The sequence below is a fragment of the Astatotilapia calliptera genome, chromosome 8 (genome assembly GCF_900246225.1).
Source record: "Astatotilapia calliptera chromosome 8, fAstCal1.2, whole genome shotgun sequence".
In the NCBI taxonomy this organism is placed as follows: domain Eukaryota; kingdom Metazoa; phylum Chordata; class Actinopteri; order Cichliformes; family Cichlidae; genus Astatotilapia; species Astatotilapia calliptera.
In genome coordinates this window covers 19,906,916-19,931,702 of record NC_039309.1, presented here as the reverse complement: position 1 = coordinate 19,931,702, position 24,787 = coordinate 19,906,916, and positions in this window count along the sequence as shown.

Sequence of the window (24,787 nt, the reverse complement as noted above, 5' to 3'; positions counted from 1 at the left end):
GAGTCCTCTTCACACACTGAGGTTAATTATGGAGTTCCACAGGGTTCAGTGCTAGGACCAATTCTGTTTACATTATACATGCTTCCCTTAGGCAGCATCATTAGAAGACATAGCATACATTTTCACTGCTATGCAGATGACACCCAGCTCTATCTGTCCATGAAGCCAGATAACACACACTAATTAGTTAAACTGCAGGAATGTCTTAAAGACATAAAGACTTGGATGGCCGCTAACTTTCTGCTTCTTCATTCAGATAAAACTGAGGTTATTGTACTCGGCCCTGAAAAGCCTAGAAATATGGTATCTGACCAGATTCTTACTCTGGATGGCATTACCTTGGCCTCCAGTAACGCTGTGAGGAACCTTGGAGTCATTTTTAACCAGGACATGTCCTTCAACGCACATATTAAACAAATATGTAAGACTGCGTTCTTCCATTTGCGCAACATTTCTAAAATTAGAAATATCCTGTCTCAGAGTGACACTGAAAAACTAGTTCATGCATTTATTACTTCTAGGCTGGACTACTGTAATTCATTATTATCAGGATGTCCAAAAAACTCGCTGAAAAGCCTTCAACTAATCCAAAATGCTGCAGCAAGAGTCCTGACAGGGACTAGAAAGAGAGAGCAGATTTCTCCTGTTTTGGCTTCCCTTCATTGGCTTCCTGTTAAATCCAGAATTGAATTCAAAATTCTGCTCCTCACATACAAGGTCTTAAATAATCAGGCCCCATCTTATCTTAATGACCTTGTAGTACCATATCACCCTATTAGAGCACTTCGCTCTCGCTCTGCAGGCCTACTTGTTGTTCCTAGAGTATTTAAAAGTAGAATGGGAGGGAGAGCCTTCAGTTTTCAGGCCCCTCTTCTGTGGAACCAGCTTCCAGTTTGGATTCGGGAGACAGACACTATCTCTACTTTTAAGATTAGGCTTCAAACTTTCCTTTTTGCTAAAGCATATAGTTAGGGCTGGACCAGGTGACCCTGAATCCTCCCTTAGTTATGCTGCAATAGACGTAGGCTGCCGGGGGATTCCCATGATGCATTGAGTTTTTCCTTTCCAGTCACCTTTCTCACTCACTATGTATTAATAGACCTCTCTGCATTGAATCATATCTGTTATTAACCTCTGTCTCTCTTCCACAGCATGTCTTTTATCCTGTCTTCCTTCTCTCACCCCAACCGGTCGCAGCAGATGGCCGCCCCTCCCTGAGCCTGGTTCTGCCGGAGGTTTCTTCCTGTTAAAAGGGAGTTTTTCCTTCCCACTGTTGCCAAAGTGCTTGCTCATAGGGGGTCATATGATTGTTGGGTTTTTCTCTGTATCTATGAAGCGCCTTGAGGTGACTTATGTTGTGATTTGGTGCTATATAAATAAAATTGAATTGAATTGAATTGAATTTATTGGCCTTACACTCTAAAGTAATCCTGTCAATCATGGCTATGTTGTTCATTAAAAATAGGTACAGTCCCAATCAAAGTTTAACACCATTTGAACAACAAGGTTCCAAGTAGAGCTTCAACATGCAACAAGAAGAAATGGGAGGGACACAAAACATTTTTTGGAGCGTGCAATTTTCACAAAGAAAATAACTCCCCCCGGGGCAATCGCCAGCTTCTCTGGGTTCGTTTGCATTAACGCATTATTAATTTATTATTATGTAAAGTTTCATGGAGCAACGCAAATTAATGTGAAAAAGAGGAGAGACTATAAGGAAATATTATAAGTATGTATAAACACAAACATCCACTCTGTGTATTGGGTTGATGCTTCTCTGACTTTCTAGCTAACTTACAGTTAGTTGCTATGTGGCTGACAAAGTAACTTTGTCTATTAAAAACACTGCTTGTCGTTGTGAACATGTTTTTAGAGTGAGCATATAAATATTTGACAGAAAAAGAATCAATTACGCCCTCCAAAGGGTTAATCTGCAAATATAACCAGTTTGTACAAGACCACTGATTTTTCACACTGCCACATTCTGTCATTTCGGACATACTTCATCACGCTCAGTGACGCTTCTTTCTGGTTTGGTGACGAGCCTGTGTCTCAACTTAGTCTGGGCTTCTGTCCTCCACATACAGGCCTATCGACACCGTTTGGAAGTGGAGATGATCGATGAGCTAGTGCGTCATTCCCTTGAGCGTGCTCCATTAGAACCGTCACCATGTGCCTTGTGCCAAACCCAGCAACATCCAAGACAATGTGATGCATCAGTCATCAAACCATTTTTCCCCCCTTGGACTAGAGGATCTGAGCCTATGGTGGGTGGTACATTTTCCTCTGATATAATCCCATCTTCAGCTTCTATCCCACCCCAGGCCTGATAGAAACCAAAGCTCTGTGCATTTCATCCCAAAACCAGAACTGTCTAATTTAGCCCACTTTATCACCCAAGCAGTCAGAGCACTGTTCCCACACAGAGCATGTCCACATCCAGATTTACGCCAACACATCATCGAAGCCTATCTTAGTGTGGCTCACCTCCTAAGCCAGAAGAGACACAGAAGTTTCTGCTTCATGTCCTGGGAACCTCTACTGTCTCAGTCCAGAGCTGGCACCAGAAGCACATGGGGAGGGGTAACGGAGGAACTGGGGTTTGTTGGGGCAAGAGCTGCAGGATGAGAGGCATCCAATCAAACGCAAACCAGATGGAGGGATGGATGAATGAATGAATGAGTAGGGAGGAGAACCTGAGTCATCCTCTTTCTTAGTCTTCCTCCAGTTGTATTTGTTTCAGTGGACGCTCCAGTGTGTAGGTTTATCTGCCTGCATTTTTTTTATCTGGTATTATCAAATGGATAATTTCAACTAATCTTGATTGGTCAAAGAAACAATTCAGTCTTGCAGATGGCTGTGCAAGAGAAAAATCGCTTGAGTTGTTTTTTTCTCCATCAGTGGTTTATCTCTATACATCTTCAGTACACCTTTGTACGATCCTCCCAGGATCATATGCACTCAACTTTTTGTACAACAAAAGCCAGGGGACCTCCTTAAATCTATCTATGCCTCACACTCATATAATACCTGTAATTTCTAAAACACTGGGAAATGTTTAAAAAAGACTGTCTTTCAGTATCTGAATACATATTAAAACCTAATCTAAAAAGTGTTTATGGCGATCTCAAATGAAGGAAGGTTGAAAAATGCTGTGTGATATAGTGGAAGCAAAATGATACAGTTTCTCCTAGAAGATGTTCACAGCATAAATGGTTTCGGTCTGGCATCTGCATGTAGAAAAGAATAGCAGTTGTATTAACGGATTTAAAATGAAAAGGCAAGAAGGAGACGTGAAAATCTTTAAGATGTTCCTACTTCTGCATTGTTGGTCTTAAAAATTAAGACTAATGTAACATTATTGTAATTTTGTTGGAGTCACATTGTTTCATATAAAGGTTTGGGGGATTAAGGTTATCCTATTTATTATATCAAACTCTTAATTTGGATTGCATGTATCTATTTAATATGTAAATTGTATGTCCTTTGAATCCTCTTTATGGTTAAATGTACTATTATACATTTTCTTTTCTGAAAATACAGTGAATTCATGTGGACACAAAAGGCTCAGGACAACATAAGCAGGTGAAATTTACTTTCAATTTGTAACTCTTACGTCCTTCCAAAGATTGGCTCGACTACCCCTTTTTCGTCAGTGGTTGAAATACATTTACAAGCTCTAGGGATGTATGTTTAACCTGAGTACTGCAATTTTATGTTATGCACCCAGAAAAAACTAATTGAAAATATGTTGAAATGAGTTTCAGCATTTCAGAGTGTTTCTGCAAACTATTCATCAAACATAAATGTAAACATAAACATGTTTCATTACATAATTTCAGTGACAAAGTTTTTCTGGATAATGTCTGCAAGCTAAACACTCCTTCAGCTGTTTACGAAGCTTGAAATTGTTTGCCGCAGCTGCTTGATGTGTTCTTGCTGTTGGATATACAGCTGAGACACAATCTTTGTGCGTAACAGTTTTCATGGCTATCCTGCTAATGAAGGAACAGATGCTGTTTAATGTCAACTTTTATTGCGCGTTTTCCATTATTATTGTAAACATAGAAAAATGAAATGTGTAGCTTAATGTTAGCCTGTAGGCTGGTAGGCTAATCTGAGTTTTATGATGGCGTTCCATCAATAAGATAAGTGCGAGAAAAAAAGTACATATGTAAATCACATATGTATGCCTAGAAATCTTTTTAAAGATAGACAGAGCCACTGTGACATCACACATTGATGCTTTTGTTTTTAAACGCATGGTGTTTAAAACTTCAATCATCAGCTAGTGTTGCATAGTATGGTTAGCTAGGTGCATATACTGGATGGCTGCATTGCACAGATGCAGATATCTATTTTTTAAATACTAATCTATACCTTATAGCCCAACATATATAGGAATTACAAGAATAGTATCGATATGTAGTGATTTAAATATTGGCTATTCCAATATATATTTTTAGACACACAATAGATGACAAGATTTCTTTAGCATTTGCTTTATGTAGCTATTTATTTCTTGGTTTACACTCTGTAAATAAATAAATGCTGCTCCCATCAGCTGTGTGAGTGCCCCCTGGTGGACAAACTATGCAGCGTCAACACTCATAGTGCTTTATGCTTAACCAGGAGTAGCGTGAAGGCAAATAGACCTGCTTAAGTGGGAGCAGTGCGAAGGTAGATAGACCTGCTTTCACGTGTTTATTGTCAATGGAGTCAGTGTACAAACTTTGTGGTACAACCAGTCTGAGCGCTACTCTTGCTTGTGCTGCTTTTGGCCAGTCAGCTAGCCAAAAGAATAGAATAGAATAGAATAGAATAGAATAGAATTCAACTTTATTGTCATTGCACATGCACAGGTACAGGGCAACGAAATGCAGTTTGCATCCATCCAGAAGTGCTTTAGTGATATAGATATATTACAATATATATTAGCAATAATATAGATATGTGAGTATATTACAGAAATGGGTCTATTATGGTATGTTATAATGTACACGGTATGAAGTATGTTGTGAATATTCTATAACTATAAGTATGTACAGGCTGTAGTGAGTACAAGCTATGTACAGGATATGAACAGGATATAAATATGAAAAACTATACAGAATATGAAATGAAATAAATAACTTTACAGAATCTGGGATATACAGCTATACAGAAATGGGAACTATGCAAGTTGTAAACAGTTGTAGGATTAAAGATTATCGAATGTACAGAATGATTATTTACACAGAGCTATACAGTAGTGCAGTTAAGATAAGTGAGGGTGTAGATAGTTTCTACAGAGGCTATATAAAGTGCTAGTGGTTGTGAGTGGTGGTTCAGTCCATGTTATTATTGTGTTTGAGGGTACAGTTGTCCATTGTGGGTGTGTGTATGTTCAGTCCATGAGTTTAACGTGGGTCAGATGTTTTCAGACACCGCTTCCTGTAGATGTCTTTTATGGCAGGAAGTGGTGCTCCCGCGATGCGCTGGGCAGTTTTCACGGCCCTCTGCAACGCCTTCCGGTCCGAGGCAGAGCAGTTCCCGTACCAGACTGTTATACAGTTGGTCAGGATGCTCTCGATGGTGCAGCGATAGAAGTTCACCAGGGTGTCTGAGGACAGGTGGTTCTTCCTCAGGGTCCTCAAGAAGAAGAGGCGCTGGTGAGCCTTCTTGACCAGCTTGGAGCAGTTGGTCGTCCAGGTGAGATCCTCGGAGATGTGGACTCCCAGGAACTTGAAGCTGCTCACACGCTCCACAGCCGTCCCCTTAATGTGGGTGGGTGGATGTGGGTCAGCATTCCTCCTGTAGTCCACGATGAGCTCCTTGGTCTTCTCGGTGTTAAGCAGCAGGTTGTTTCTGTCGCACCACTCAGCCAGACGATCCACCTCCTCCCTGTAGGCGGCCTCATCGTTGTCACTGATGAGGCCAATCACCGTGGTGTCATCTGCAAACTTAATGATGGTGTTGGAACCATCAGCAGGTCTGCAGTCGTGGGTGAAGAGGGAGTAGAGGAAGGGGCTCATCACACAGCCTTGTGGTACACCGGTGTTCATTGTGATGGTAGATGAGCAGCGGTTATCCAGCCGGACATGTTGGGGGCGGTTGGTCAGGAAGTCCAGTAACCATTTGCAGATGAGGGAACTGATACCCAGGTGAAAGCTGAAAACAATAAAAGCAACTACAGCTGCCATCCTTACTTTTCATTCTATGTATTTTTATCTCTAGTCAGCATTTGCATGCATCATCGGCATCCGTTGGGTTTTAGGGGGACTGCAAAGGAGTACATTGCGGTGAGTAAAAGCCCTCATTTTTCGTCCAAATGAAAACACATATGTGGACGAACACATTTGCGGGACCATAAATTACACTTAACATGGTTGTTTTTCAGGGTGAAAGAAGACGTGGGCAAAATGTGGGGTTTCTCTTCTAACTTTTTCAATTTTCATTAAATAACAGTCAGTATAAATACTGATACTGATATTGGTAAATAGCTAATACTAGCAAGTAATACTGTTACTTTAATAAATGAGTAATGTTTTAATTTACATTGAAATAAGTGAAGAATTTTTCTCATATAAAAAGTGAAAATGACACAGATGGACGTTATAATTACTTCTAACTGGGGATCGGATGAATATTGGTTTTTGGAACTTTCATACTGATTTAATGTTTTAGGCTTAAATCTTAACAACTTGGGTGACATTTGCACTGTTAACATTTGACTGAAACTCGAGTTTTCAAGTCTGTATCCATTTCTTTTGTCCTTTTGTTTACTTTTTAAGCATTTTCATATGTTCTTATGCAATCAGATTCACAGTTACAGCAACTTTTCCATTTTCTAATTCATTCATTAATATGTTATTTTTTATGTGGACTTTGCCATACTTGTTCTGCTCTCTTAAGATTACAGGGACTAGATCAGAACTAAACTATTAGAACTATCAGAAACTAAAACAGCACTCGAGTTAAAGATGGGCATATCTCATAATTTCCAAAACCAGTCAATGAAACATTATTTTTCTGAGACAAATGTCATCATTTTGGCAGGTTTATATGGATGACGAGAAGAAACAACAACTGAAAAAGAGGCAGGTAACTGACAAAACTGAAAATCAATAAGACCTAAATGATATACCATGACTTGAAATGTGTTGGAAACTAAAACAGATGTGATGTCTTTTATTATTCTTAGTTGTTTGTTGAAAATTGTTGCCAGTTCACATTGGTTGATTATCAGCTGTGGTTATGAAAAGTGTTTCAGAGATACGAGGAGCAATTTTGGCATGAAGGCCTGCGATGTGTCTGTCACATTTTCCTTTCTCCTCAGTCTCTTCTTCTTTTTTTCTGACACCCAGTTTTTGTTCACTTTCCAGCCAGAGAAGAGGAAAGCAAACACGGCAGGTACCGCACCATGTCAGTCCACCTCCTCCACCTTCTCCACCCTACTAAATCTATCAGCACTCATGAGAGGAGACGCTAAGGTCTTCGTGAGTGTCCACATATACATACATATAGTGGAATTCTGCCAAGAGTGGCAGAGAGTTAGAGACTGAAATGAAAGCAAACCAAAAGAAAAAAAGATAAGCAAAAAATAACAAGAAACATGACAGCTCTGATGTCATTCACCATTAGAAGCCATTAGTGGTTTTGAATGTTCCATTGAATGTTTTTAAGTCAGTGTAGTGTGGGTGAAAGCTCATTGACATCCTACTATCACCCCATAAGTAACTTCACACACACTTGTGTGGATGTTTAGCAGTAAATTGGGAATGCTAAGGCAGAAGTGGGGGTCACAGTAGCTCTTTGACTAGCACAGATTCTATTAGACCTCCAAAATCACACACACACACACACTTGCACAAGCCATCACTCCATCGCCACCTACCAGCCAATGTTACAACATCACCAGCAATGGCCCATCCTTCTTTTTTCCTTGGCAACTTGTCTGTCGGGCTGAGGTGGCGCAGACCTGAGGAATGATGAAAGAGAGAGAGAGTGAAAAGAGGGATAGGGTGGGCTTCATAAGAAGACAGATGTGCTCATGGACCTGTCACCACCTTAACACTGCACCATTTCCAAACACTTGACCTTTTCTATTTCTGCATTCATCTTCATACAGCTCTCTGCTGCCGCTTGGACACTGATCTTTCACTGTTTTTATTTTTGTATTTTCAATACAAAATAGATAATTGAAAAAAAACATCATACATTTTGGTTTTCTAGTTTTTAGCTTTACTGAACACTCAGAATGTTCATACTGTCATGGTCCTGGGCCATGTTGGCCCAGTGTTCTTAGTTTTCTTGTATGTTTGTATTTTGTTCCTTATTTAGGCCATGTTTTCTGAGTTGCCCTGTTGTGTTGTTCCCTAAGTGTTTTCCCTTCATGGCTTTTACCCCTGTGTGCCCCTCTGTGTATCTGTGAGCCCTCGTCTCTCCTTATGTTTTATTCCATGTTTCCCCTGCCCATTATGTCCAAGTTCTCCCCGTGCTCTCTCTCCCCCCCCCCCCCCCCCCCCCCCCCCCCGTGTGCCCTGTGTATTTATGAGCCCTCGTCTCCCTTTGTGGTTGTTTCATGTTTCCCCAGCCCGTTATGTCTGTGTTTTCCCCGTGCTCTCTCTCCTCCTGTCTGAACCTCTGTGCACTTCCTGTTTACTTTGTGACTCTCACGCCCGTACATGTCATGTTCAGTTCACCCCGCCCTGTCTCGTTATGATTATCAGTGTCACCTGTGTTCCCCGTGTGTTCAAACTTTCCTCGTTTACCCTCTGTGTATTTCTGTCTGCGTCTCCCTCTGTTCGGCGTGACGTCGTCCCTCATGCTGTGTGTGGATCTCCCTGTGTCTCCCTGTGAGTTCTTAGTTTATGGTTTCCCAGTTTAGTCTAGTTTGTATGTTTGTTCTACCAGCAAATAAAGCTGTGTTTTGAGTTCACCTCCCCGAGTCTGTGAGTCCTGCATTTTGGGTCCAACTCCTGCCTGCCGCACAGCGATTCATGACAGTACGACATCACCACAACATGGACCCAGCAGACTTACCCGGGGAGAGCGATCTGATACGTGTCCAACGCCTAGTCGAGTGGATAACCCACACTTCCAATACAAGGGCAAAGATTGTGGGGATAAATGCTATCGAAGCAATCCTCAAAGGAAATTCTCATCTCCACCAGGTCAGAGGATGTTTGGACTTATTGGCCAATTTGAATGAAGCCCGGGAGGCGGCGCGAACTCGGGAAATATCAGACTTGGCCCAGCAGCAACAGACAACAGCCACCCTGGAGCAGCCGCGTCAGTTTCACCGGCCGGATGTGGTTTTTCCCGGCCCTTTGGAGCCATCTGCGAGGAAGAAACGTCGATCACGCCGCGGGCGCGCCACCCCACAGCCGGACGTTCGGACTTTTACATCGCCGGCTGTGGTGAATAAGGACTCTTTTTCTGTGTCGAACCGTGGGACTATTCGTTCAGGGGTTGTGTTTTGTGCTACGGATGGTAATGTGAACAGTTTATTAGCTGCCCAGCCTCCTGAAGCTCTCTTAGCTGCCCAGCTACAAGCTGTGTCTCCTGTGTCCCCGCTAGCACAGTCATTAACTCCACCACAAGCTCCATTTTCACCTCTACCATCGCTTCAGTCATCAGTTCGGTCTGCCACTCAGTCGCCGTTAGCTCCATCATCCACACTACCACCTGTTTCTCTTCCACCACAACCGTCACTACACCCAGCCATTCAGGCTGCTACTCAGTCAGTCATTCAACCCATAGCCCTGCCATTAAGGCACTCTGTAGCCGAGCCATTAGCCGCCCGACCCGCAGCCACTTCAGCCACTCCTCCACCCGTCACACCTCCACTACAACCATCACTGCAGTCTCTAGCGCAGTCTCCTGCAGCTCTGCTTTCCCCAGTGCAGTCTCCAGTGTCCCCAGTGCAGTCTCCAGTGTCCCCAGTGCAGTCTCCAGTGTCCCCAGTGCAGTCCCCAGTGTCCCCAGTGCAGCCTCCTGCAGCCCTGCTTTCCCCAGTGCAGTCTCCAGTGTCCCCAGTGCAGCCTCCTTTAGCACAGTCACCCACTCAACCACCAGCACCACAACCGTCACTACCTCTAGTTCATTCCCCTGTGAAGTCATTAACTCCACCACCTACTCCACTCTCACCACCACCGTTACTACAGACATCAGTTCAGTCCCCTGTGCAGTCGTTTACTTCTCCACCGTTAGCAGCTCAGGTCCCCGTGTGTCCAGCAGCTCAGGTCCCCGTGTGTCCAGCAGCTCAGCTCGCACCTGAACCTTTGGCCCAGTTCCCCGTAGCAGTGCAGTTTTCTAGCCAGCTTAACGTTGAGCCCGGGGTCCCAATTCTCTCTGGCTCTACATCGGCTCCTGCTGGAAGCTCGGATGAGCTCATCCAGCACTCCGCGGCTCCCGTGTCGCCATCTACCTCGTCCGCTGGGGGTTCCAGTGAGCCCAGCCAGCACCTCCTCGTCTCCGCTGGAGGGTCCGAGGGGCCCGTTCAGCCACCCGTCTCCGCTGGAGGGTCCGAGGGGCCCGTTCAGCCTCCTGTCTCCGCTGGAGGGTCCGAGGGGCCCGTTCAGCCTCCTGTCTCCGCTGGAGGGTCCGAGGGGCCCGTCCAGCCTCACGCCTCGTCAGCTGGAGGGTCCGAGGGGCCCGTTCAGCCTCCTGTCTCCGCTGGAGGGTCCGAGCGGCCCGTTCAGCCTCACGCCGCATCAGCTGGAGGGCCCGAGGAGCCTGTCCAGCCGCCACCTGCGACCGCCTCGTCGTCACCTGGTCCGGCTGCATCCGCCTGTGCTTCTGCTACGCCTGGGCCAGCCTCTGCCTGTGCTTCTGCTACGCCTGGTCCGGTCTCAGCCTCTGCTTCTGCTACGCCTGGTCCGGTCTCAGCCTCTGCTTCTGGTCCAGCCTCGGCCTCTGCAACCTCGTCTGGTCCGGCCTCCGAGTCTTCGTCCTCGTCTGGTCCGGCATCCGAGTCTTCGTCCTCGTCTGGTCCGGCCTCCGAGTCTTCGTCCTCGTCTGGTCCGGCCTCAGCCTGTGCTTCGCCTGGTCCGGCCCCCGCATCGCCACCGTCTGGTCCTGCCTCGTCTGGTCCTGCCTCGTCTGGTCCTGCCTCGTCTGGTCCTGTGCCCACCAGGCCATGGCCAGCACGCCTGAGACTGGAGGGCCGCCGCTGCCTTCCGCGCGGTCGGCCCCCTGAACTGCTCCGTCGTCTCCTTCGCCGCCGCCGCTGCCTTCCGCGCGGTCGGCCCCCTGAACTGCTCCGTCGTCGTCCCCCCCTTCGCCATCGCCGCTGCCTTCCGCACGGCCGGCCTCCGGACCAGCTCTGTCACCTGTGCCACCCACCTGGTCGGCCCCCCGACCGTGTGATCCGTGAACTCTTGTGCCTGTGGGCTCTGGGTCGGCCCCCTGAACCTTATTTGGACTATAGTCATGTGCTCCTGTGTTTTCTGTTGTTTGTTTTTGTTTCCCGTTCTGGTCCCTCCGTCCTGGTCCCCCGCCTCCCGCCCTGGGTGGGTTGTTTTCTGTTTTTGTTTTTTCGGGTTTGGGCTGTCGGGAGCCAGCCCTTGAGGGGGGGGGGGGTACTGTCATGGTCCTGGGCCATGTTGGCCCAGTGTTCTTAGTTTTCTTGTATGTTTGTATTTTGTTCCTTATTTAGGCCATGTTTTCTGAGTTGCCCTGTTGTGTTGTTCCCTAAGTGTTTTCCCTTCATGGCTTTTACCCCTGTGTGCCCCTCTGTGTATCTGTGAGCCCTCGTCTCTCCTTATGTTTTATTCCATGTTTCCCCTGCCCATTATGTCCAAGTTCTCCCCGTGCTCTCTCCCCCCCCCCCCCCCCCCCCCCCGTGTGCCCTGTGTATTTATGAGCCCTCGTCTCCCTTTGTGGTTGTTTCATGTTTCCCCAGCCCGTTATGTCTGTGTTTTCCCCGTGCTCTCTCTCCTCCTGTCTGAACCTCTGTGCACTTCCTGTTTACTTTGTGACTCTCACGCCCGTACATGTCATGTTCAGTTCACCCCGCCCTGTCTCGTTATGATTATCAGTGTCACCTGTGTTCCCCGTGTGTTCAAACTTTCCTCGTTTACCCTCTGTGTATTTCTGTCTGCGTCTCCCTCTGTTCGGCGTGACGTCGTCCCTCATGCTGTGTGTGGATCTCCCTGTGTCTCCCTGTGAGTTCTTAGTTTATGGTTTCCCAGTTTAGTCTAGTTTGTATGTTTGTTCTACCAGCAAATAAAGCTGTGTTTTGAGTTCACCTCCCCGAGTCTGTGAGTCCTGCATTTTGGGTCCAACTCCTGCCTGCCGCACAGCGATTCATGACACATACAATACAAGTCACATCACCTGTTAACATATACTTGTTTGTTTTATGTACTTTTTATGCATTTTACACACTCACAAAGTGATGAATGTAAGGAAGCAACAATACAGCCAGTAAACAAGGCCAGTGCTAGAAGTGATTCAAATACACAAGTGACAGCACACAATATTTTATGAATGAAACTACAAATTCCTATCCCGTTCGGCACTGTAGCAATCAGAATTATTGTCTAAATGCCAAGAAAAATGCTCAACAGATTTATTTTCCCAAGTGGAACATTAGGGCTTTGCCATATTGGTCCACGTGCTGGCAGGCTCCACCAGCAGCCTGCTACATCAGAGCGGACCGAGCCCCGGGCTCAGAGACCTGAGGGTCCTCCACCTGACTGAGCCACGGGCACCAGGCGCCACCAAGCAGCTTCCAGGAGTGAGCCAGTACACACCCGAGCACCCAGCCCCGGACACCGAAACCCACCAACGCACCGACAAGTGAGGGCATCAGCCACTAACAGGGAGTGTGGTGGGGAAACTACAGATTCCATCCATCCATGTTTTCTCCATCTGTAGCTCCCTGTCTCTCCCTCTCCTCTGTGTGCGTGTTTACTGGTGTTCTTGTCCTTGTGCAACGTCGGGCCCGGAGAGGCTCCCACTCTGGGGCCAACCACACCTGCCGACAATCACACTAACCAGCTGCTGATGATCCTCATCACAGGAGCGCTATTTAACAGAGAGGCTGGGCTTCAATCAACGCCTGATTCTTGTGTTAGTCAGTGAAACTCTGGCTCACGTAAAAGGTGAAACTTTCTAGTATCTCATCAAGGTGAAGAAAATTAATTATTGCATCTTATTCATGTCCGGGAAACCATGGGGAGAGTGTGGAGGGAGCCAAGCATGTTTTTAAATATTCCGTGGGTGTTGTGGAGAGCAAAGATTGGGAGAAGGATTCACTGCACTGGGAACTGGGATATCACAGCTGAGCAAATGTCTTTTATTGGAGCTGTTTGCACTTATCTGGGTTTTTTTCACTGTAAATAAATTCATTGTCACTGCTCAGAAAGTCCTGCGATTAGGTCCTGTATTTCACAACTTGACAAGGAAGATGAATAGAGTCAGTTTTAGTGATAGAATTAACTTAACTATAATCAATACAGAACCGAGGAGTGCTATTGAACTTTGGTACTAATATACACGGTGAACTGTATGCGCTAGTGCTCAGAATAGCTTTGTTCAATAAGATAGTTTACTTCCTTTTGCATTACATTCCTTTTCATTGGCTTTGGCTCGGCAAGCATGTGGCTTAATTGGCTTATGTTCCTCCACATCAAATACGTGGGCCAGGACTACAGTTTGGCGAGGGTGGCAAGAGAAAAGTAATAAGTTGCTTTCTATCAGATTGATAATATCGGCTTCAGATTTTGATGGGTGGGCTACAAAGGTTTCTAGATTATTTAAAATCTCAGAATTTTCTAACCAGACATCACTTTTTACCGGCAGTCCGTTATCAGAGGCTCATGGGGAGGAGGGACACCAGCGGTGCTCTCCAGGGCTGGCACAACCAAATGATTTCTTGGGTAATACGATTTCATGTGTGGATTTAATGTGGCAAAACCTATACTTTCTCTGTCTGTCTAGGGTTTGGATCACATAATTAATGTCACTGATTTTCCATTCTACCAGATAAGCAGATGGACAAGCAAACTGGGCTTGCAAGCTGGATCCTACTATAGGATCCAAAACTTTCTTTCTAGGCTGGAAACTTCTGTTAACATCTTTTTTTTTTTATCATAACAAGCCTTCATTTTAGCCTAAGCATGTGTCAAGTTTTCCTGACCTACTGACATGCAAGGTGGAGATTCTCCCACAAACTGCAAACAGTGTCAAGCACATTATGTTGGGTTTTGAACGTTTCTGACAACCATTTCTCTTTAAGGAGCCAAAGGAGACCACGTACCACATGACCAAACACTAGATCTGCCGGACTGAACTCCTTAAGGATTCCTAAACAGCTTCCCTAACGGCAAACAGCAATAATTTCAGATCGTTGTCCCTTTAGCTACCAGACTCTGGGCAAAACTTGAGAAGCATAGTTTTGAGAGTTTTGTGAATCCTGTGTGGCCACCTCGCTGACTTTGAACCTCACTAAATGTTAATTTGGTAAAGCTACAGTCACATACCTTGGAAAACAGTGAGTCAGGGATAGGTATATCCGGTAACCGCAAAAGTATATGCTATTGTCGATTTTCCTAGCTCACAAACAAATAGAGCTCTGTGCCATTTTCTAGGGGTTTGTGGCTATTAGAGAGGATTCTGTAAGAATTTCTCCAATGTTGTAGCTCCCCTCATGGCTTGGTCAGCTCGTTAAAACAGTTTGTGTGGACAATTTTTTGTCAGACTGCTTTTGAGTCTGTGAAGGCATTACTGTGTACTTCCCCAGTTCCTGCTGTACCCTATTTCACCTCTTTTTAAACAAGAAATTGACAGTAGCACTTGTGATCCGACTGTTGTTCTCCTGCAGGAGAATCGGCAGGCCATAGATCATTCAATTTGTTAATTTTCCCAATAGTTCAACAAACATCAAATGAACTATAGCAAGAGTGAGGAGGGGAGTCAGTGGAGAGTGGTTGAGAGTAGAGTTGCTAGTGCTCCTCATCAGAAGGAGCCATTTAAGATTGTTTGGGCATCTGACTAGCATGGCTCCTATTCCAGGCATGTCCAACAGGGAGGAGGCCCTGGGGCACATGCAGGACACGCTGGAGAAATTAAATCTCTCAGCTGGCCTGGAAACACTTCAGTGTTCCCCATGATAAGCTGGAGGAAGTGGCTAAGGAGAGTGGGCAATGTCCGTCTCCTATCAGGTTGTCAAATAGTCAACTACATGTTTGTGGTAATATTGCAATTAATTTATATAAACTTCAAAATTGCAAAACTGTTGCCATTTGTTTCTGTCTACACACAGAGAAATTCACATTGACTATTTGCTTCCAGAGTTCAGCCAGAAAGTCAGAGGTCTGACATGCTCAATGATGTAGCAGGACAGTGATTTAACTGCAGATGACATAGACACTTGGCAACCTTGCTTTTATATAGCAATATAGCCAGCCCAAACAACCAGTTAGCAACTAACTGAGTTGAGCCCTGTGTTGAAAAGAGATGTATTGCAGACAAGTTGTGTTTATCAATGCAGACCAACTCAGATTGATTGCAGCATGTTGACAATCTGTCTGGATTTAGAAATTAGATGGCAAACCTTCACCAATCTGTTTGAGAATGACTCCAGTCAGTCCAAGTCAGACAGATATAATAATATTTAGACAGGCTGCCTACTACCAGGCAACCAAAGGTGGTTGCACTGAGGGTTTTGTACACTCAATCTCTGGATGACCAGTTGGTTGCTGCAGCTAGTTGGAATTGCAGTCACCAGGCAACACCAATATTTTTTTAGTGGCAAGCAGGTTGCTGTTATAATTCCTACTCTAGTGTGCCTGAGAATGATTAAGAAATGACTCAGGTTACTTCCCACTTGTATTTTCACACTCCTTCAGAGTTTTACAAATGTACTTTTGGAAGTAAACTGAGTTACGATACGGAGTTGCCTTAGTTGGGTCAGCACATTCAATAAGAGAAAGTTTGTCTACTCGGCCACTTGCACCACACGGCAATCACCAGTTTTCTACAAGGACCTCCACAGTATGATTCCAGGGGAGGCAGCTGATTCTGGGCCCAGGTTAACTTTTAGAACCGACACCAAGAACAGAACAAGCAGAGCAGAGAGGAGTTCAGCAGATCTGTCTGCCAGCAACAGAGCCCCGCCAGAGAGCTATATGAAAGCTGGGTCTGGTTATAATTGTTTGGTGGGGTGGAGGAGTTGGACACCAGGGGTTATGTTTCCATGCCACTGTGTGTGAATGTGGATGAAAGCCAAAAAGCCAATGTCTGCATATGTCACTGGTATGAAGCAGAATCCAAGAGTGAAATCGCTTTAAGCTTTCCTGTTTGAAACCACTAAGCCAGGCTGGAAATGAACTGAGATCTTTATCAGACTATAGATCAATACATAGTGAAATAGCACAAGGACGTATAGTGGCAGGATAAGGGTCTTTTATTTGTACTGGAGAGATTTATTTTGTTGTGAAAAACCTCTTGTGTCTTTACAATTTAGTTAACAGAGTAACCCCTAAAGCCTCTAACAAGGAAAAAAAAAAGAGAGACGTTAATTACAGTGGTCTCGTTTGTCGTTCTTTAACAGTGAGGGAGCCATTTTGCATGCAGCCTGATGTGGGTTTCCAACATTTGACACTGTTTTCATGGTCAATTATCCTTTTGAGAGGAGATAGTGTTATTTAAGACATTGCCATTCAAGCGTTTCTTACAAAATGCAATGCTTGAGGATATGGCGGAAAATGTAAGGAAAACATGAGATTTATTGTATGACTCAACAAATACAATAAGAACAGATGAGTCATTCGCAAATGTTGTTACAGTTGAGTTTGGATAGTGTAGGTCACATCCCGAAACTGCAGTGCTATGTGGCACAGTGGAAAGGTCTCTTCAGAGCTAGCTTCTGCTTCTGATTACTCTGACGAGAGAGTATCTGTTCTGCATGCTCTGCACTGTTATAAGCTTAGCACATTTTGTGAAATGTGATCGCCGAACACTAACTTAAATAGAAAAGTCACCAGATGTGATAAAAAGGGACTTCATTTTCTTTTAAGGTGTGATAATATTTAAAAGATACTAATTAAATAGTTTTAAGAATACTGTAAATTATTTCTATTTGCACACAATAACAGAATTATATCAGAAAAAAAGCTACCAGGGTCAGTATTATTAGCTCCCTGAAAAACGGACCTTTTGAGTGAACTTCAGCACTAACGATGGCCGTCCAGTGATCTGCTCTGACTTTGTGATGCTCAAATTTCACTTCAGCAAGGGTTTTAGCCGTCGCTTGAAAAAGCATCATGCATCACGGGTGGATATAAAAAGTTATTACAGCTTTATCAAAATCTCAAGAACTGTAGCGAGAAGTATCATCAAGAAATTCAAAGGCAGTCACTTCAATATATGCAAAGTACAGAACAAGTCTAGCAGAGATAGAAAGCCAATGATTTCAAAGACTCTGAAAAGAAAACTATTGAGAAATGTGACTGAACAACTGCCAAGACACTAGTGCAGGGGTCTCGAACTCCAGGCCTCGAGGGCCGGTGTCCTGCAGGTTTTAGCTCTCACCCTGGGTCAACACACCTGAATCAAATGATTAGTTCATTACCAGGCCTCTGGAGAACTTCAAGACATGTTGAGGAGGTAATTTAGCCTTTAAATCAGCTGTCTTGTATCAAGGTTACATCTAAGACCTGCAGGACACCGGCCCTTGAGGCCTGGAGTTCGACACCTGTGCACTAGTGCCTTAGTGCCTTGTACACTTAGCCAAGACTGGAATTGTAGTCTCAAAGAAGACAATCACTAGAACCCTGCACAGGAATGGACTGGAAGGTTCCACACCAAGAAAATCTGTTATGATCCTGGGTGAGACCCAGTGTTTTGTGTTAAATTTATATTTCTTGATTATTTGTTATTCATGTTTTTAGTTCTCTTGAGGTTATATTTTGTTGTTCTAGCTCAGGTTAGGCAACTCCAGGCCTCGAGGGCCGGTGTCCTGCAGATTTTAGATGTCACCCTGGGTCAACAAACCTGAATCAAATGATTAGTTCATTACCAGGCCTCTGGAGAACTTCAAGACATGTTGAGGAGGCAATTTATCCATTTGAATCAGCTGTGTTGGATCAAGGACACATCTAAAACCTGCAGGACACCGGCACTCGAGGCCTGGAGTTCCCCACCCCTGTTCTAGCTTCTAGTTTCAGTCAGTGTGCCTTCCATGTGTCTGTGTTATGTCTACTCTGTAGTTTTTTCTGGTCCCACAGTTCATGCCTCTCTCTCAGTGTCAAGTCCGTGTCTCTGTGTTATACTTCCTGTTTTACTTTGACAGTCTGTTTTTTGTGCTCATCCTCTGCCCTTTGTCACGTCGTACTCTCACAATGCTGTGTTTTTTTCCTTCCGTGTTTCTAGCTGTTTCCAAGTTTAAAGTTCCTGGATTGTTTTCTAGTTGATTTTTTTGTATCCAGTTTCTAGTTTAGTTTTGTATTTAATGTTAGGTTTTTTTTTCCAGCAATACAAGCTGCTGCTTTCAGTTAAATTCCCCAGTGTGAGTCCTGCATTTGGGTCCTACATCCCGCCTGCCACACAGCAAACCTTGACAGAACGACATGGTGACAAGATGGACCCAGCGGACTCAGCCTTTGAGAGGGGCATTCTCCAAGTACAAAGGCGAGGCGAATTTCCCATACCACAGACTCTCAGAAAATTTCTGTCAGGCTTAATGCTATCGAGACAATCCTCGAATGCAGCCCATACCTTCGCTAGCTCTCTGGCTTTATGGATTTCATTAAGGAGCTGTGTAAAGCCAGGGAGGCAACTCAGGCTTGGGAGCTGGCTAAACCAGTGTTGCCAACTTAGCGACTTTGTGGCTATATTTAGCGAGTTTTCAGGCCCCTTAGCAACTTTTTTTCTGAAAAGCGACTAGCGACAAATCTGGCGACTTTTTCTGGTGTTATTGGAGACTTATTTATGGCGACTTTTTGACGTGAAAGCGGGTATCGCTCCTACTCTAAACAAGCAGCGGTGCTGCTGTGGGCACGTCGCTCGTGCCAAAGCGCTCACAGGCGGAGGATAGTCCTCACGCAGCTGCTATTAGGGCAGAAGATGTTCACACCTATGCCTCCAAACTGCAAATGAATCGCGCATTAGCGAAGCTGCTGCTCCCGCACTGACTGTAACGCAGTCAGTTCTTCTTTAACTGTTATGCTGTTTTGTGGATCACAAGGTTTAAAACTACTTATAAACACACACACACACAAGTAACTCCACCAGAGTGCCTATTTCGGGTCACTTTTGCCGGACCACGCCCAGATAAAGGAGCAGGGTTGGAATTGTGACATTAAAAAAAACAATAATTGCTAAAATAAATTTAATTTGTAGTTCTAAATAAATTCTAAATGCATTTAGGACGTTTTTACTCACTTTATGTCTCTTCCACAATATTATTTCTCTCTCCAACAACATAGGTTACAATTACATCAGCATGACCAATTATGCAAATTAGGCGATGATGTCATTTAGTGACTTTTAGTGACTTTTAGTACAGCGAATAGCGATTTTCCTTACTGAGGAGTTGGCAACACTGGGCTAAACGCATCCGCTTCCGAGTTTTTTTTTTTTTCAGCAATACAAGCTGCTGCTTTCAGTTAAATTCCCCAGTGTGAGTCCTGCATCTGGGTCCTACATCCTGCCTGCCACACAACAAACCTTGACAAAGTCTCTGCTTCAAATCAGAATGAAGTGTGCTAAGGACAACCTTTAGAAAAATTATACATACTGGAAGCATGTCCTCTGGTCAGATGAGATTAAAACAGAGACACTGTTTATGAGTTCCTACATTGAAACACAGTGGTGGGAGTATTATGGTTTGGGGAATGCTGTGTGTCTGGAACTAGGAATCTTATCAAGGTGGAAGTAATGTTAAATGGACCGGCTCTTATGTAGCACTGTTCTACTCTGCTGGAGAACAAAGCGTTTTATACAACATGCCTTATTCCGCCATTCAAATACATTTATACAGACACTTTTTTCTTTGAATACCTTGGTTTGAAGGCTGGATAAAGCATCAACCTTCTAATTAGTAGATGACCTGGTCTATGTCCTGAGCTGCAGCCATGAAGAAAGAAGGATATGAGAAGATTTTGAAAGAAAACCTCAAGAAGTCAGAAAGAAAACTGGGTCTGAGTTTGTCTTCCTACACAACAACAACCCAAAACATACATCGCTGCTGGTGAAGATCTACATTCTACAAGACCAAAGTCATAATTTTGTGTCTGTGTGTAAAGTAAAATGTAATCTTCCAAAACCAAAATAGATCATTTGGGAATTCTGTAGTAAAAATTCTTTGCTCAGTTGAATAGCACTTGGGAGATGCTTAAAACAACAAAATAATCCTGCAGGATCTAATAATTCTGCACATATATTCATAAAACTAAGTGAAAATTGAATTTCATTCAAATCTAAGTGTATCAAACCATGTTTAATTTAGCAGTTTACTTTGGTGTATTTTTTGGATAAGAGCATGCTACACATTGCTCCCACTTAACTTGCAATGTTCATATTGCAGTACTGGAAATTATTATCATTATTGTGTCAAATTATCTGAAAATATCAAACAGATGCAAGAAGTTGAGTGGTAGGGGTCAGGGACTGCAAGTGGGTTGTTGCTCATTCTTAGGAATCCCCAGCAACGTTTTTCTACCCTGCAGCTTTTTAGGAAAACCATGGAGAACAAACAACATGAGGTAAAACAGGGTCAGACCACGAGTTTACTTCAGTGTCTATTTACTGTACAAGGATTCTGCTGGGGATCAGCTGGATGCAATAAAGTCATCAAAAGACTTGATGGTTTCTAACACAAACCAGACATGAGAGAGTGCTTTGCAAAAAAAGGGGTTTACATAATAAAACTACACAAAAACGTATGAAAATAGAGGAAGCGTTGGAAGAAGGGACTATAGGAGACCCAAGAAACCACAAAGGATGACCAAAGATTGAAAAAGAATCAGAGTACGGCTGTGAAAATGTAGTTTGTCAAAATTAAGTTGGAATTTCAAACCCTACACAATATTCTGTTTGGTAAACCAACACAGAACTTCCTGCCTGAAGTGCTTAGATGAGTGACCAACAAAATAATTTAAACTCAATGTTTCAGGTTATAGATATAAATAAATGTGCAAATTTCCAGTCAAACTTTTACTTTCTAATAAAAAAAACATGGGGGCATTTTTATAATTCCTGTCAGTTTTGTTGTCATGCTGATCTCATTTGTTTACTCTCTTTAGATCAGATCCCGTTTGTACTTCCTCTTTCCCGTTTGTAATTCCCTCTTTGCCAATGGTGCATTAGGGGCATGTGTGGCTCACGGGTTTCATGCTGAAATAAAGGCACAACGACAATATATGAAGAATCTGTTGAGGTCTGCGTTATTAAACTTGACAGCCAAAATGCATTTGAACTTAAAAATAATACTTATAATAATAATACAACAATCACAATCTTTAAAATTCTGTTTGTGTGACACTAATGGCTGGCATAAGCTGAAGAGAACAGTATGACAGCATGCCTTAAATTAATGAATTATTTAAGTTCAAACTGCCATACTGAAGCTTCTTCAATTCTTCCCACTAGTTTTTTCTCCAACAGAAAGGAGTTTTCTTGAGTACGTTTGTATGCAGAGGCTAACCTCGTTAAAATGACGTTGACGCCATAACAGCATTAACGCGGCAAATCTCCGTTAGCGAGTTAACGCGGATTGCCCCGTGCGTGGGGTTGCATGGCGCTAACACGTTAACGAGCTAACCATGCTAATGTGTTGAGACTGTGCATGTAAAAAGAGCTTGTTGTTTTCTATTAGACACCTGTCTTAAAAACTAGGAGGCTATAGTTGGTATTAGCTGTTAATTTAGTGTTTGCTATACTAAGGGTTCTTAGCCCTATTGGGCTGCTAACGTAACAGTAGCTAGGAGTAGTCTGCAGGTATAGATAGGCTTATATAATACTGTTGGATTTTTGCACAGGTCCCCACTTTGCTCTTCTCATCTCCAAAATCTCGTCCAAATATGGTCAACCCAAAAAATGTAAATAAATAAATGTCAGTGAACAGTAGTCCATAAACCAGCAAGAAAAGGTCCAACTTTCCTACATAGTTCATGGCATTGCCTCAAAGGCATTTCTTTTAAAATTGTGTTTTACAAAATCCTACAAATATGACTATGCCCAAACATTGTTTAAAATGATTACAGTTACAACACAGTAGTTTGTTCGATGATTACTGGTTAAAGCCGTAATATAAAGCACAGTGATGTAAAGTAAGAAAAGACCCTGTACAAACACATAAATTAACATTTGCACACACACACATACACGTGCACACAGAAACCCTGTCCAGCTGGACACTTTATGCATGTTTTGGGTAATGGCTGACATGGTTGGTGGTTAAGCGGTCAGGCATCCACCACCCCCAGCAGTGTTTGAGGAAAGACCAAAACCACCACCTCCTCTCCTCAGCCAAACCTCCAGTAGCCTCAGGAGAGGGAGAATATTCCTCCATGTAAGTGTGTGTGTGCGCAGCAACACCTCCAGCACCGCCCTCATGTGAGCCAAGCCCCTATCATAACAAACTAAAAACAAACTCTAAATGGTGTTGCGACACAGTGCATGTTTGGATCTCACTCTTGGTAATGATCTTGATTTTTTTCCTCCCAGGAGAAAAACGGAGTTACACAGGCCATCTGCTGCCATACAAGTTAGATAACATTCCTCATAAAACCGATCCCCAGTCAGCCAGACGTCAGCCTGAAGATGATATGCCAAACTGCAGCAACTTAATATGTGTGTTTGAGAATGCAGTGGGCTTTGCATGTTATCAGTCACTGTCGTAGTAAACAGCCTTGATTAGTCATGTGCTCGGAAGATCTGTGACCCCTAGGATATCTGCCAGGAAAAAAGCAACACGTATAGCGACATATACACACTGATAGCAAAGTTAATATTCCCACACACAAACACGCAAATCCTACCTCAACAAAATTCTGCCAAGGACTTCTTCTGCTCTCATTGAACAATTGTTTGGCTAGCTCTATCAGATCTTCTTAGAGGTTTCCTCTAAACTACCAATCAGGTTAACTCTCCAAGACCCAGAGCTTGTCACCACCTTCACAAAAAGAGGGACTTTTAATCCAGCTTTGGCATCCACCTTCAGAACACAATTTTTCCTCTGTGCCTCTTTCTTTGTAAACTCGGTTATGTGAAACAGTCTGTGGTTAAATTCACAATCAAGTGCTCTGGCTCAGAGTAAGGCAGTTTATCCAATTATCAGCTATGTTTGGAAGCTTGCTATGCACCTCTGTTGCTCTGCAGTTTTACTAATGTATAAGAGGTATTGAGACATTAAGGACTGCAGGTCTGGCATCGTCACGCTAGCATTTAAAAATTGTGATATTTCATCGCACAATTGAATCATTTAGCAGAACCACATGAAGTAACAAAAAAAGGATGTTTTTTTTCCATCATAGGTTCAATTTTAGTGAACTTTATGGATAAATTTGGGTCATTAATACCAAACTGTCTTCATAGTGCCATTTTTACCTTTCAGCAACTCACACCAGGTAAGCCTTGAGATACCCTACCAAATCCAGTTGGTTTGACTAATATCAGTGCCATTAGTCAAATGTACCATGCACTGGTTTAAAGAGGTGGCTTTTCTTTGTTAATTGCTATGAATTAACCCTTTAAGACCTACCATCGAACCAAGTCCGCCAGAGCTTATATTATATTTTTACATGGTGTGGTGCCATTTTTGGGAGCATTTCAAGTTGCTATACATCAATACAACAATTATAGCCCAGATTTTAATAATATGTCTGCATTAAGTGCATAGTAATTACATAAATTGCAAAGAAGTGCAATAAACTACAAAAAAATTGAAAATCGTTTTTGCTTTTTTAACATATATTTCTAGTTAGAGAAATTTAAGAGGCTTATCCCTCAAAACTGTAAATACAAAAAAGTTGCACAAAATAGTTTCCTACCACAGAAAATTTATTTTGAGTGTCTTCATAGTTTTATTTTTGAAATACACCAATTTTTATATACTGCAGGAAAAACGAAAATAAATATTATACTGCAAATTTGCAAAAAAGCAGCATATGCATCAAAATAAACTATTTCCAGCAGTGCAATATGAGTCCTAAGCATCCCAGAAAAGACAAAGAAAGTCATAGAGTCAAAGATAACTTTTAAAAACACCAGTTGAGGCCCTGATGGTAAAAAAAACTACATTTCCGCGAAAATGACGTCACTTCCGGTTTCGGGCAGGTAATGGCGGACATGCAAAAGTTCGCGCTGACGTCTATTCCAACGTAGGAAGTGTTATGAACAGCTGATCGGATCGGCAAAGCGTATTTCTGGAATATTATGTTTTTGTTGCTGCAAGTGCTTTTTAATGCAGTTTTTGCAAAGCTATATGTGGAAGGAAACTGTGACTTAGGACAAGCTGATGGCATAAGATGTAAGTACAACTCCTCCGGTTTCATATGCAAAAAAAATTATTGCGCTAGCTTACGTGGTTGCAGAGCTACCGGGATTTAAAAATAGTTACGCAAAACAGAGCGTGCCCGCTCCGACCGGCTCTAAAGGGTTTTAATTGCAATTTGTTGTGTAACAACAAATAAACCTACACTCCATGTAAGAGGACTTAAAAATCACCCTAAATAAGCCAAATAAGTGTGTTCTCTTTAGATCTGACGGAAATTTAGAATTAGGAATTTACCGTGTGGCTGCCATTACAATAAACAATTAAAGCTGCAAGCAGCGTTATGAGGGCCCTCGCGCC